A 15,497-nucleotide genomic window follows, 5' to 3' on the forward strand; every position below is an offset into this window, starting at 1 on the left:
TGTAGAGGGAAATAAAAAGCTTTTACAATGTCCCTTCTCAAACTTGGATAGTACTGCAATTTAAATATGTTTTTTTTTTTTAGTTCTGATTTATAATATACATTCAATTGTCTTCCTACACAGCAAGAAGTGACTACAGCTAATGAATGGAAGACTTGTCTAAGAAACCCTAAAAAAGCAGGCAAGAAATAGTACTTACTTTTTAGTTGCTTAAAACAACACCAAAACATTGGATAGAAGTCTCACTCTTGCTGTTTAGAAAGCAAAAGAGCTCTAATTTCTTGATAAGATTCATCAGCTAAGTATATGTACAAATGTAATCAACCAAATCATTTGAATTTAGTTGAAGACAGTTCCAAATTGATGGGCAGTGTTGAAAAAAAAGGTATAAATAGGTACTTCTTCCTTTCTAAATCCTATTTTATATACAGCCAAAATGTACTTTTAAATAGTCAAGTATATTTTTACTTTTTCTGTTAAAAAGGAGCTCAATACATAACCCAACTCCCTAGTCCACATTGATAAAAACACCATTTGAAGCCTATTAAAATGAATTTCAGATTCATATGAAATAGCAAGTGTGTTATTTAAAAAAAGGTGTGTTGATGCCTTTGCTTAGTCTCTAACTTTTGCTTATATATTTTAATAAAGTTGATGAATATATTTCATCATAAAGTGTTATCATTATTCCCCTCAGGACAAAAATTATTTTAAAATGCTGTTTATCCCTGATTGCTCTAGATAGAGGCAATGCTATGATAGGTATTATCCTTCCATCTTTTTCACATTAAAGAGTAATTATAAAAGTTAAATCTTGCCAGATAATGTTATAATCTTGTTTTTCAACATAATTGTGATTGGTACAAAATTATCTAATAGTTTATTTTTCCTTAAAAAGGATGAGATTGTGAAATCTAAACATGTAAGTCTCAAAAAGTCATGATTTACATTTTGCTTTTCAGATTCCAAAACCCAGTTACTATTAATACCAAATACCTACTTTATTATATACTACATTGTAATATTTTAATATAAATTATACTAATATACATGTTTTTGGCAAGAGTCTTATAAATATTTTATGAGTTTATGAAAGTGTATGAAATGTTATCCTTCAGTCTAAATATTTACTGGTACATGCTATTTTTTAAAGTCCAGAATGTTCATTAAACATTCTCCTATTTCTTCCCACACAATTAAGCCTTACCTCAAACTAAAGTAAGAGTTACTTATGTTAGTTCCTTACAGTAGTTACTAAAAGTTCACAAGTCCTTGTGATATACCATAAGGGAATGTATTTCATCATTTATACTATTTAGATTTAAAAATTTAGAAAGAAAAGCCATGGTTAAGATGCCCATTGTAAGTTCATTCCCAGGTTGATCTTCTAATACATTCTATAGTGCCACATTAGTGGAGCATTCTTGAGAGAAAAAAAAAAAGATGGCAATAGGTGAGTTTGTTAATAAGTCATAAATCTTCAGACTGTTTACAAGAAACAATGGGATGATGCATGCAAAACTAAATCACACACAAATGTTTCTAATTACTCACTTGTTTGGCATCACATAGACTGGATAAAACATGGAAATTAAAGTCTGCATTTTTTACCCCATTGTTTACTGTATTGTAGAACTAACCTTTTAGGTCATGCACAGAAGTAACTACGACTATTCCTATTTTGTCATTTCAGAATCAAACTAAGGATTGAATCAGACAATCTATAGTGACTAAGTAAAATAAATCATTTTAAGTATTTCAAGAATGGGCATGATTAGACCAGAGACAATGACTCAGAATGACATAATTGAATTATTTCATGAATAAGGAGCCTCCTTGATCCTCCTGTATCTTTAAGAAACTTTAGGACACAAGCGTGAACTTTTATGAGATTGATATATTTTGAATTCACCAGAAAAATCAAACCTTAGCCCACAGATACTAATTTTCTTACACCACTCCATTACTTAACGATGCCTCTGCCATGGTCTCTGGCTCCTAGAGTTAATGTGGTACCTTAAGCTGGAATATCTAGTGCTGGTTTTTCTCTCTTCCACTTGAAACTGACATGACACACTGCAAGATGAAGGGGCCAATGCCTTTCTTATGAGGCAAGTAGTCATGAGACTTCACCTGCCACCAGAGAGAGAAAAAAATGGGGAGGAGGACTTAGCAATTTCAAGAGCCACAATTTGCCATGGAAGCCTCTACTTAATATTCTGCTTGATCTGCCAAGTTTATAGCCTGGCAAATCTGAATACAAATGTCGATGCAAATGAGGATTCATTATTCTTACAAGGTCTTTGTGTTGAAGCTTAATGTAACTTGGTTCCTATGGTTGCTCAGGGAACGTAGATTGCAAGACAGCAAAAAAAAATGAAAAGAAGAAAAACAGAGAAAGAAAATGATAGAATTAGAAGGAAATGCTTAAAATGCACTTTAGCCTAAAATATGGGGGTGCACAGAAATAAAGCATCATCATCCAACCTCCCCCTCCAGCCAGTGTATAGGATATTTACTTCTCATCAGCAGCAAAGGAGTTAACCACTCAAGAACATTCTATCCAGAGAGAAAACAACAATTCTTCTTTTACTGATTATAACACATTGTTCCCATTATAAAACCAATTCTTCAATTGTCAAAAAATTTTTACCACTCTCTTATAATTACAGAGCTCATGGGCTGGTGGGACCTACACATCCAATCTCTAAGACTGCAAATGCTTTAAAAAATAAACAAAACACAAAACAGTTAGCTTCCTTCCACTATGAATTAATTGCCAAATAATTCTGAATCTACATACTAAGAAATCTAAAATTAATAAACTACATATTGAAAAATCACAACAGTTTTATATTATTCATTTATTATTCACCATAACCCATTGCACGCAAAGGTTGCAACACCCCCAACTTAGGGGCAATATTGAGAGGCTGCAAAATTATGATTATATCTCATATACTCTAGTATATTGTTCCGAGGAATCTTTTGCATGGTTAGCTGTTGTTTACATATAAATACCTTCTCCGGAAATAAAAATGTACTGAAGGTAACAGGAGCTGCAAAGCGAGCAGATACGATGATCCCAAGATCATTGCAGTAAGGCTTGCTTCTTCATCCATAAATAAAGCCCATTTGCATCCATTCAGTCAAATTAGCTCCATTAAAATGGTGGTTATAATTAGCTCCTTTTTCTGGTTCACGGGTAAAATTCTTGCATGCCTGCTGTTTTGATTAAATCCACCATTGTCTTCCAATAGCTAGTGCTAATTCTTCCAAGGAAATCTTCAATTGAGGTGTTATTTTATTCTGAGCTTCCGTTAGTTGTCTAATTTACGCCAAGTCCCTGCAGTGTTTCCTTAAGCCATCCTCTTTGTCTTGCCTTTGAAATTTACCAAATCTTACAAGAAATCAATACTTAATTGATTATTCACTTTTCTGCAGCTTCAAACAGCAAGCACGCATAAGATCCTGGAGGAGTCCCCGACTTCCAGTGCAGGAGGGTGTTTGGTGGCAGAGCTCTGCAAGAGTCCAACAGCAGGCGTTCATTCCATGGAGCCGTACACTGGCGTGGAGTGCCAGCATCTGATAACGACAACGAAGATGCTCTAATGAAGCAGGAAAAGTTCCTGGATGAGGCAAATCCATCTCAAGGCTTTGAATAAAAGGCTGAAGCAGGAGCAGTTGATACCAGAACATTATATACATACATATATTTTTGCATGAATCCTTTTGCTTTTTGCTTACCCTTTTCTTTCCAAGGCACTGAAGTGTCCCAAATGCCACCGACCTCAGAGAAGTCCACACCGGAATGGGGGTGAGAGTGGTGTTGTACCTCTGGTATAGAATAAGGATGGCAGGCACGTAATATTACGAAATGTAGGGCAAATTCAAGCAAAAGAGAGGGAGAGGGAGAGAGAGGGGAAGCGGGAGAGCTAGAGACAGATGGCGGATCTGGCTAGGAGCCAAGCCAGTGAAATGAATTACATTGCTGAATAACTGTACACCATTGATTCTGCCACTTGTTGCTGCACAGCAAAAAAAAAAAAAAAAAAAGGAGAAGAAAAAGGAAAAAAAGAAGCCTCAGTGTATGCTGGAATCTCCTTATGTGTCATGTGTGCACCAGACAAGTTTCACACACATCTTAGCGCTGACCATAATGTGCTCTGGGTGTCTTGTGTGGATGTATGGGTGCATGAGTATGTTGTGTGCATGGATGCGTGCCTGAGAAAGCAAGTGTGAGTGTGCGTGCACATGCATGTGGGAGAAAGGAAAAACAACCCTTGCAATCCAACCAATTTTGTTTAATGAAGACTCGAAGACTGGCATTTGAGAATGGCCACATGCCGCATATTAATGTATAAGCACCAGAATCCCTCCCCATTCTGAAAATGAGTGGCACATGAGTGAAGCCCTCTGTAGAGCAACCACGTGGGAGATGCAGCTTTGAAGTAACATATCATTCCTAAACTTACAAATAGGGCACAAGAAATTCTGCAGAAGAACAAGTTCCTCTCTGACAAGAAGGAAAACTGGTCCCATAAATAAGATGTTTGGGTGTTTTCAAAAAGACAGCCAGTTTCTTCAGATTGTTCAATAAATGCTTCATACCCAGGATGAAGGGAGACATTATGGGATGCCCAGGGGGCTTTGGAAATCAAATACAATGTTTGAGTAGCACAATTTGAGGTACATTATAAAAAAAGCAATTTGAATTGCCAATGAGGTGACACATATCTGCATGCTAATTAGACCTGTGTCAAGCTTAGACTGCAGGCTTCTGTTGATGGGGAGGAATGTGCATATAGCTTTGCTGAGAGATTGTTTTTGCATAAATTATCAGCTCTCTCCTACTGATCATTTTCCCAAACAAACATGAAATGCAAGATCAAAAGGCGATTCTAAAATTAAAATTATTGATTGACAAAGCCTAGATTTCAGAATCTAATTAGAGGAGGCACAAACAAAAGCTGATATTATTCCTGACTTTGCCTGAGCTAGCAGCCAGATTGTGCAAGGTTTGTAATTTATCTTTGTTTATGCAGCCAGGATATTAAAAATGTAATTAAAATGGTAAAATGATCTGATCACAAATAGCCACCTAGTGGCAAGTATATTATTTTAAATGGATTATAAAGGCATTGGTCTGTGCAAATAAAAAGCTTTTTTTTTTGGACAAATGTAGCATCTCATTGAGATCTTGCTAAGCGATTTATCTTTTATTAATAAGTTGTCTTTTGTGTTTTGTTCCATAGATAAGAAATATCATTTATAACCTTCATTTGTACACTAATAAACATTCTGTTATTACAGGTGGCATCTTGTTATTACAGGAACATCTTTCATGAATTATGGTGTATTTTGGTCATAAATGGAAGCAATTCAACATCTATTTATACACTTATCATAAGCACTAACTAATAATTATATACATTCAATAGCATTGGCAGGTAAAGTCATTTCCTTTTCTTCTGCATGTTCTCATTCAATGTGGGTCAGTGTCACTTTGGGACTTGGAATTAACAGTGATCCTGGGCCCTGAAAATGGGGTTTCAACGTAAACCCACTCTCGTATGAAGTATCTTCTTTAACTTAATACTTCAGAACAAATATAGTTGCTTAAAAACTGTGATAAGGGGCTTCACATGGTTTATAGGCTAGATCTCTCATTTAGCAACATTTTAGAACTGCTAATGAATTATTTTAGGAGCAAGTTGTCTAATATAAAATTTACTAACCAAAATGCATCTACTGTCATCTAATTTTGGATTTTGCAGCCAACCACCAGAAACAGCCTTGTGATTCTCTTAATAAATCATCTAAAAATGCATGATAAATGCTTTTAAGAAAAATGAGAGCCCTGGCTTGTGAGGTCTACATAACAAACATCAAGACCCATTTATTCTCCTTTTTCCTTTTTTTCATGAAATCACTGTGAACCTGCTCAATTCCCTTTAAGAAATTCACAATTTAGGGTTCTGTCAGCAGCTCTGGGGTCTTTTGTTGGGTGCACTTAAAATGCCAGATTAAATATTAATATGTGGTTCGAGTTGTGCTATTTTGCAAGCCCTGAAACCCTATTAGTAAATCATGATCTGGTGACTGATGCAAGAAATTTCAAGGTGCTGAGAGTGCAGATTGCTTTTTGCCTCTCAATCTGATGGATCACTAATTTTTAGTAAATTGGGCCTTTGGACTCATAGCTCTAAGCAGATACATATTTTCCCATCAATAGAGAACATGGTCCACCTACTGTAGCATTTTCTGCACACGATATGTACCCTTGCACGCAGACTATTTTGCATAATGTATAACACTTTGCAGCAATGCTGTACTTCACAATATACGTTCTTTAGCTGTGTGGCAGAATGCCCCAGGAGAAATAGTTGCAGATTTCCTAGGCTTCCAGAAATGTTTGAGAGAAAAACAAAAAAGGGGAGAAATGGACATGAGAAGTGATTTATACCAATCCCATTAGCATCCTTTTTAAATCAGAAACTTTGAAATAACAATGTCATTCTAGAAAGTTTCAATAACACCTCTTAAACTAGGCAGAGCTAGAAGATGCAATAACCCACAGAAGATCAGTGAAAAGTCTTGGAAAATGAAATATCAGGAAATAAGAGTTGCCTGAAAGTATCCTTTTATTTTTTTCCAAAAATATATTTGTATAACATGCCACTGCTCTTGAAAAGTGACAGAATTTTCAACATATGGCTTGTTTCTGAAATGTGGTCAAAATCACTATTTGATCACTTGATAGTCCAGGTGGGGAAACACCTTTAGTGGCGATATTTGTTGCACACAGATGGGCCTTGACTCCTAAATCTTTGTAATGTGAATTGACATATTTCATTACAATATTTACCAATTGTAAAGCATTTTCCTCTTAATGGGTATTCTCCAAGCTTATGTTGGTTTCTGCTTTACCATCTGTCCTCTTTTTTTTTCTTTCATTTTTACAGACCATCCTATAGTATAGATTCAATAATGGAGTTAAAAGGGGTGAGCACGAAGACTACTGGCTTTTCCTTTCTCTCCCCTCTTTTTTACTATTATTATAATTTTATTGTTATTATTAGTGGTTTAGGAATAATAAGTATAGTTCAAAAGTGCAGATAAGCATTTAAACAATATATGCCTTTAGTCACATTTTTATCTCAGTGTCTTCACTGAATTTTCATGTGTGGGAATATAAAACTGATTACTGAGTTATTTTAAATTATTGAAATCAAGTTTTAATCTACAAAAATTAGTAATTTATACTAGTTACATTCTACATTAAGATTTATTTTCACACACACAATATTTAATTTTCCCAATGACTTTGAAACTCAGTTATGACAATCATACAATCAAAGAATGACATAATTGTGCTTATTTCATGTAGAAAAGGCAGTTGAAAATGAGGCATTATTTTCCAGGTAAACTGCCTAAAACACCTTTAGTGTGTTTTACTTTTCCACTTCAGGGTTGACTTCAATTATTCTCCATCCCTCCTACTCTGCAAATAAAAGGGTGCATGAAACCCTCTTGCTGTTTTCTTCATAGTTATGATTCTCTTCACCAGACATGAAAGATGATGTATTACCTTTACATTCCTCTCTATGCCCTCAAAATTTTTAATTATCAACAACTTTCCAAGATAAAGAAAAAAAATAAGAAAACTCTACTGCCATGACAGATTCTGCACTAAAACAAAATGTTTAGCTTTTTCAACATCTGACTACATTAGGTCCTCCTATTTCACACTCCACACCACCCTTGTATTTCCCACTAGACTTGCTACTTTGATTATTTTTGATGGTTGTGTTTTTCTTTTTATTAAACACATGATAAGGAGCATTGTGTTTGTCATCACTAGGCATAGTGCCTTCTTGTAGTAATTATTTGTTAACTGTTTGTGAACCAATGTTTGAATGAATAGATAGCTCTGAGAATAAAATTAAATTAATTTTGGAAGAAAAGTTATGTATTCTTCAGAGGAACAATAGGTTGTATGAAAGCATAAATTTCTGACATGTTTTTTTCTGCTCTCACTGGCATACATTTTTATCCTGACGTTTCAGTGGAGGAAAACATAACAACTCGACTTGAAAATACTCATTTGATGAGATATTTCCCTTGAATTGCAATTAATAGGGGGAGTACTCTGATTAACTGACATCTATCAAGCAAGAGGTAAGTGGTTGGATCAGAAATTCTGTAATGCCCCATTTACCGCTAAAATCCAGTACTAATTGTTTATATAGCTTTCCTAAAGACTGTACGAGGATATATACTATGCTATAATAACAAAGAGATCCAAAATATAGTGATTCAAACATTCAGAAGATTACTCTTCATGGAAGTATGTAAAAGGAGGCAATCCAGAGTAAGTAGGCAGTTCCAAACCGGCTTACAGAGGCTGCCTGTTTTTATCTTGCTGCTGTAATATTTTAGTTTAAACCAGGTCTCTATTGCAATCTGTATGAAAAGAAGGGAAACACAACCATTTTAATCATGTGGTCACGACTATCACAAGGGATTCTTCACAATGCAGTTTTTAGATGGCTGGGCATGTGCAGCTACTAAGCAGGAGAGAATGGTAACTAGGGGGAAATTAACAATACCCATTTTGAGGACTCGTATCAAAGCATCCTTATTTCTGACCTATGAATCCCACTAGTTTCTTTTCATAGTCGTTCAAATTCTGGCTCTATTTGTTCTGAAGTCACTCGATTTCTGTGTTAGTTTTCTTTTTGGCAGACTGAAATGTTTGAACTAGCTTATTAAAAATATATTATTCTGCCTCTAAAATCTGGTGATTCTCCTTATTTTTCAAGTAAGAGAAATAGAGAATTTAATTGTACAGACACAAAATAACTCTACACATGCATAGGAATATCCCTAATTTGAAATGTGCTACCGAGCAACTTCACAATGTCCTATGAGAGGCAAATTTATTTTTTAAATTTGTCAAAAAGTTAAATTTCATTAGTAATTCTCAATCTTCTCTGTGACCTTTAAGAGCTCTGATTATCTATTTATTTTCTAATATATCTTATTGTTTACATTATCAAAATTTTCTAAGTTTTCTCCCTTTGTCTCCCTCTCCCCATCACCTCCCAACTCCATCAGGCAGTCCCCACACCATTGTCCTTGACCAGGCTTCATGCATGTATGTTCTTTGGTTACTACATTCCCCATGCTGTATTTATTCCTTTTGCTGAAAGCCAAGTTCAGTTTAGTGGACAAGTGGCATACTTTAGTGTTTGAATTTCCTGGCAGTTCTGGCCATGGTGCCTATAAATAGAAAACATTTAGTATTATAAATATATATAGACTGAGGTGGCAGGAATGCCAATTGTTAGGGAATCCATTCTAATAGTAATTTTTCTTAGAGTCAGAAACAAAGTCCCAATCTCTGGAATACAGATTGGCAGAATTTATGTAAGTTCCAGTCTTCTTGGAGACTGAAATATTAAAGTTAACAACTGTAATTCAGGAGTGGAGAGCAAAGTAAATAGGATTACTGTTCAGAAAATAAGGTTAGTGTTAGAAAAGATTGTGGAATACTAGACAATACATTTTGGGATTTTGTTCATTAAGTGATGTGACTCTACTGTAGTGCTTTGTTTTGTTCTTAGCTTGAGAATAACATCACCAGAGCTGTTTTTCAGGAAGAAAAAATCATTTGAGGTGGTTTGGAAAAGGGTGAGGTAGGAAAAGTCATTAATTTCTAATGAACAATTACAATATGCTATATACAATGTTTTGTGCCTGAGGTTCAGAGATGTAACTAAGTATGTGATTAGATAAAAGCTAAGAAAGAACATACTGTTGACCTAAACTATATGTTGGCAATGAAAATAAATACAACAGAAATTCAGAAACAGAAACTTTAAGACTAAAATCTGAATGGTAAGAGTTCAAAATAAAACTGAGACTTTGAGCTTGAGTGACTAAGGGAAGTATTAATGTGATTAACAAAATTAGAGAATAGAAGTTATTTGGGGCTGTGAGGTTCAGGAGATGCATTGGATTTAATCTAGATCTTTAATTTAAAGATTTTGTTAACAGCCATTTAGACTTAAGAATCTGATATTTGGTAAACAGGCCTGGAGAGTAAAGAACACAATAATTAACCATCTGTCACAGCAGAAGCTAAAAACACAGTGTTGCATTAGATGATAGGGAATTGCTGAAAAACAAAGACAGTAAACCAGGAGAGTAGAATAATTTATTTATTCATTCAACAAATAACTATTCAATGCTTATGGAAAAGAGAGGAGAGAGTTTTAAGAGAGCAAGAGGTTCATGTAAAAAATACTAAAAAGCTGCCAAAAGGACTAAAGCTTGGAAAGACAATGTATTGTGCTAGATAAATTTTTGCTACTTTAAAAGAATGTATTGTGGTCAATAGAAGTTGTGAAAATGAATTTGCAAAATGATAAAAAGAGGAGACAATTAAGAAAGTAAGATCACAGTGTGGGTTTTTTTACATAAAGTGTGAAGAACCTAAGGAATGTTCATATTCCAGGGTAAAAGAAAAAGCGATTGTGGTAAAGAGGAAAGGGAAAGATGACTTGAGTGGGTCAACGCAGATAGTTTGGTGCTTTAACTCTTGTTTAAATATTATTTATATCAAGCTTATCTTCATATTCTTGTAGGTTACCTGCTTTTTTAGAGCGAAGAACATTGTGACATCCATTACCCTACTAAGGGGTGCTCATGAGTCAAACAAATGCTTGTATCTTCAGGCTAGGCTCTGGCATACAACACAGTAGCTGATGTCTCAGATTTGCAGGGGTTCTACTGAGATTTTGTCATTGGATCCCTGTGAAAAGTAAAATATCTCTACCCAACCTTTGGAATATTAAGATTCATGCTTCAGCAGTAAAGGAAATTATTATGAGATTTATTAGTTTGCAACTAGTTTCTACCCCATCTAAAAAGTCACCTTGCACCTATGTAAAGAGGATTATTTATGTAATTACGTGCACAAATGTCCCCATCAACCACCACATATAATCATTTCATGGCATTTGAATTCAGCACAAAAACATCAAGAACTATGTACAAATATTATTACTATAATGGGTTTCATTTCTAGAGGTCATCAGGGGAAGGGATTAATTTTGTTGCTGTACTGTACACACAGTGCAGAACACAGAGTCATGTTACAATGCCTCGGTCATGAAAATTGCATTTAGATGTAATAAGAAAGGTGCTTTTAAAAACAATTTTGCAATTTTAGATTCATTAACTGCATTTCACTCCATCTTATTTTGCAAAGGGGTTTTGAGGCCTTTTAAAAAATATTTTATTTATTTATCTTTAGCGGGGAAGGGAAGGAGGGAGGAAGAGAAACTTCAATGTATGGTTGCTCCTCATGCATCCCCTGCTGGGAATTGGCCCCTGCCAGGAACTGGCCTGCAACCCAGGCATGTGCCCTGACTGGGAATCGAACCGTGATCGTCTGGTTTGCAGGCCCGAGCTCAATCCACTGAGCTACACCAGCCAGGGCTGAGGCCTTTCATTTGGATAATATTGATTCTTGTTAATTTTTGGAAGGAAACTGTTTCAAGTGCTTTTTAAAAATTCTTTTTCCATCCTTTCTGTAATGATTCTTAGGTCACCTATGTAGATTAGCCTGCAAATGCTCTGTATCATGGCATTTCTAAAGAGCAGTGTTTAATTGAACAACATGGAGAATTAGGCACAACAGAGACCTGACTTACTGCTTGAGTTTCCGTTTTTTTGTCAACATTTATTTTTTAAAGCTCAGGTAACAAGTGAAGTTTCCTGTTACTCTCTAATCAGTTTCAACCCATGGAGCTTCGTTTTTTTTTCTAGGGGTTATTTAATTAGAATGTCAAATGGATTTTGCAAGTCTCGAAATTTCTATTTGACATATGTGAAGGATAATACTTATTCCACAAAGCATTAAGCTTAGAAGTATCTGTCTTAAAGGGATTGTTTATCTCTGTTGAGCAAAGGCAGCTCCTTGCAAAGCTTCTGTTCTCTGAATTAACATGATAATGACAGTAAAGCAACTTGTAGGTTGAGTATATACGTAAGTATGATCATTCTTTGCAGCTATAAATTTGTGTTATATCCAAAAAGTATGTACGGATATTTTTTCCTATTTGAATTAAATATTTTATGACAAGTTGGAAGCTTAAAATATTTTTTGAGTTCATTGTGTTATTAAATTTAAACCAGAAATAGCTTTTTAAAGAAAATGCTAAAATGATTAAACCAAAAAATTGGGAGGCTCTTTGGAGATAACTCAGATCCTTTGACTTAGATGAGGAGCCTGAAGCTCAGAGAATGAGTTTATTACAGGAAGAATTGGGACACTGAATACTAACTCCCTAATCCAGGATTCTTTTCATGTTGCACAGTGATATGATTATGAACACTATTCAGATTTTTGCTGATTTGGAAAATATTTATAATTAATGTATTTTTGCATTTGTAATAATAATGTGTTTTTAGGTAAAAATACATTCTGAATTTTTAACATTTCCCAGAATGTCCTTGTCAATTTAAAACTTTTAATGAATGTTGGAGAGGGTGTGGGGAAAAGGGGACTCTGGTCCACTGTTGGTGGGATTGCAGACTGGTACAACCACTATGGAAAACAGTATGGAATTTTCTCAGAAAACTAAAATTGGACTTGCCTTTTGACCCAGCAATTCCACTGCTGGGATTGTATCCTAAGAACCCTAAAACACCAATCCCAAAGAACCTATGCACCCCAATGTTCATAGCAGCACAATTTACAATAGCCAAGAGTTGGAAGCAACCTAGGTGCCCGTCAGTAAATGAATGGATCAAAAAACTATGGTACATATACACAATGGAATTTTATGCTGCAGAAAGAAAGAAGGAGCTCCTACCTTTTGCAACAACATGGATGGAACTGGAAAGCATTATGCTGAGTGAAATAAGCCAGGTGTTGAAGGACAAATACCATATGATCTCACCTCTAACAGGAAGCTAAACAACAAAACAAACAAGCAAGCAAAATATAACCAAAGACACTGAAACAGAGAACAGGTTGACAGTGACCAGAGGGGAGAGGGGAGGGAATTTCAGGGGAAATAAGGGAGGAATTTAGAGGAACCTATATAAAGGATAGATGGACAACAACTGAGAAGGGTGGAAATGGGAGGGAGGGGGGAGGATGGGGGTGGGATTGGATGGGAGTAATAGACAGAAAACTGTACTTGAAAAATAATTAAATTTAAAAAAAAGGAAAAAAATAAGAAATCTCCTGACAAAAACAAACAAAAAAAAATTCCGACTATTTCCTTATGAATTTAGAAGATAAACCCAACCCAATTTCCAAATTTGTAAATGCCCTTTACTTTTGAATAGTCTGAAGTTTAACACATTTTTATCAGTGGTCATAAGTTTTTCTGTGTAATTCATGCCTTTGATAATCTAGTGAAGCCATAGACCTCTTCTCAGGATAAAGTTTTCATTTATTTTATTTTTAAAATATATTTTATGATTATGCTATTACAGTTATCCCAATTTTGCCCTCTTTGGGCCCTCTATATGGTACCTTCATCCCCTCCAAAAATCCCTCTCCTTAGTTCATGTTCGTAGGTCATGCAAATAAGTTCTTTGGTTACTTTATTTCCTATACTGTTCTTAACATCTTCCTATGTATTTTGTACCTATTGATTATGCTTTTTAATACTTGCATCTTTTCCCCTGTTCTCCCCTTACCCCTCCAAACTGATAACCTTCCAGTGATCTCCATATCTATGATTCTATTCCTATTCTGCATGTTGGCTTAACTTGTTTTTTACAATCAATTACTGATAGTTATGAATTCATTGACATTTCAGTGTTCATAGTTTTAGTCTTCTTTTTCTTATATTCTTTTCTTTAGCATTTCATATATTAATGACTTGATGATGAATTACTTTAGTTTTAGCTTGTCTGGGAATGTAATCTACATTGTACATCATTGCTTTTCATTACTTTGAATACCTCTTGCCAGTCCCTTCAAACCTGGAAAGTTTCTTTTGAGAAATCATCAGACTCTTATGGGAAGTCCTTTGAAGGTTACTCTCTGTTTTTCCCTTGCTGTTTTTAAGATGCTCTTTTTATCTAATCTTTGATATTTTAATTATGTTGTGTCTTGGTGTGGTCCTCTTTGGGTCCAACTTGTTTGACATTCTCTGTGTTTCCTGGACTTGTTGTATATCTATTTCCTTCACCAAATTATAGAAGCTTTCTTTCATTATTTTTTCAAATAAGTTTTTAATTTCTTGTTCTTCTTTTTCTGAAACTTTTATGACTCAGATATTGGTATGTTTGAAGATGTCCCAGAGGCTCCTTAGACTTTCCTTGTTTTTTAAATTATTTTTTCTTCTTGCTATTTTGATTGAATGATTTTTCTCTTCCTTATGTTCCAAATTGTTGATTTGATTTTTGGCTATACCCACTCCACTCTTAGTTCCCTATAGACTTTTATTTAACTTTATGTAACCTTCCTTTCTGCATGCGTCTTTTTTATGCTATAGAAGTACTAAATAAATTCCTTGAGCATCCCGATTGCTAGTATTTTGAACTCTGCATATGAGAGATTGCTTATCTCCATTTGATTTAGTTCTTTTTCTGGAGTTTTGTTCTCTCCTTTCATTTGGGTCACATTTATTTGTCTCCTAATTTTAGCAGCCTCTCTTTGTTTCTGTGTAGAAACAAATTTTGAAAACCAGGTAGAGCTGGTGTTATTCCCTATCTTTGTAGTGTGGCCTACTGTAGAAAAGCACATCTATAAGCTTTATAGGAACCCTTAGGTAAACGTTAGGGTGGAGAACCCATTTCACTTCTCTGTGGCTCTGTGTGGCGAAGGCCTCAGAGAGAGGGCAATGCCGTTGCCTGGCCTCTGAAATTTTGTCCAGAAGGAAGCTGTCTCCTGATACTTGCCCTTTTGCCAGCCACTTAAATTTCTCCCCATGTGTCATTGGTGACCTTCTAGCTATTGCCCAGAAGTCCAGAGGGAGTGAGTCTGCATAAGTCCTAAATCCATTGCAGGTCCTTTAAGAGCAGGCTCCTGAGAACCCCACAGTTTCTTCTGCTGCTCCCACCCCCTCTGGGTTTTATAGCCAGAAGTTATGAGGACATATCTTTCTGGCACTGGAACCCTTGGCTGAATGTTCTGGTCTGGGGCTGGGAGTCCTAGCTCCTGAGGTATCCTTCCTGATATTTATCTGCCATACCACACATATATGTGGGACTGCTCTGTCTATATCTCACACCTGTCTGTGCCACTCTGCATCTCCATGCCTCTCTGTGCACCTCTGAGTCTTTGCCCCTCCTACCCATCTGGATAAATGTGGCTTCTTTAAATCCTTGGTCAGACTCCCACACAGCTTGATTTTCTGACAACTCTAGTTGATATCTGTCTTGTAGTCTAGTTGTAATTTTTGCTGTAGTTTTGTGAGGAGGTCAAGATATTTACTTATATCTCCATCTTGATCAGAAATTTT

Source organism: Sturnira hondurensis, unplaced genomic scaffold (genome assembly GCF_014824575.4).
Source record: "Sturnira hondurensis isolate 20B ecotype Veracruz unplaced genomic scaffold, ASM1482457v3 Scaffold0018292, whole genome shotgun sequence".
Lineage (NCBI taxonomy): Eukaryota > Metazoa > Chordata > Mammalia > Chiroptera > Phyllostomidae > Sturnira > Sturnira hondurensis.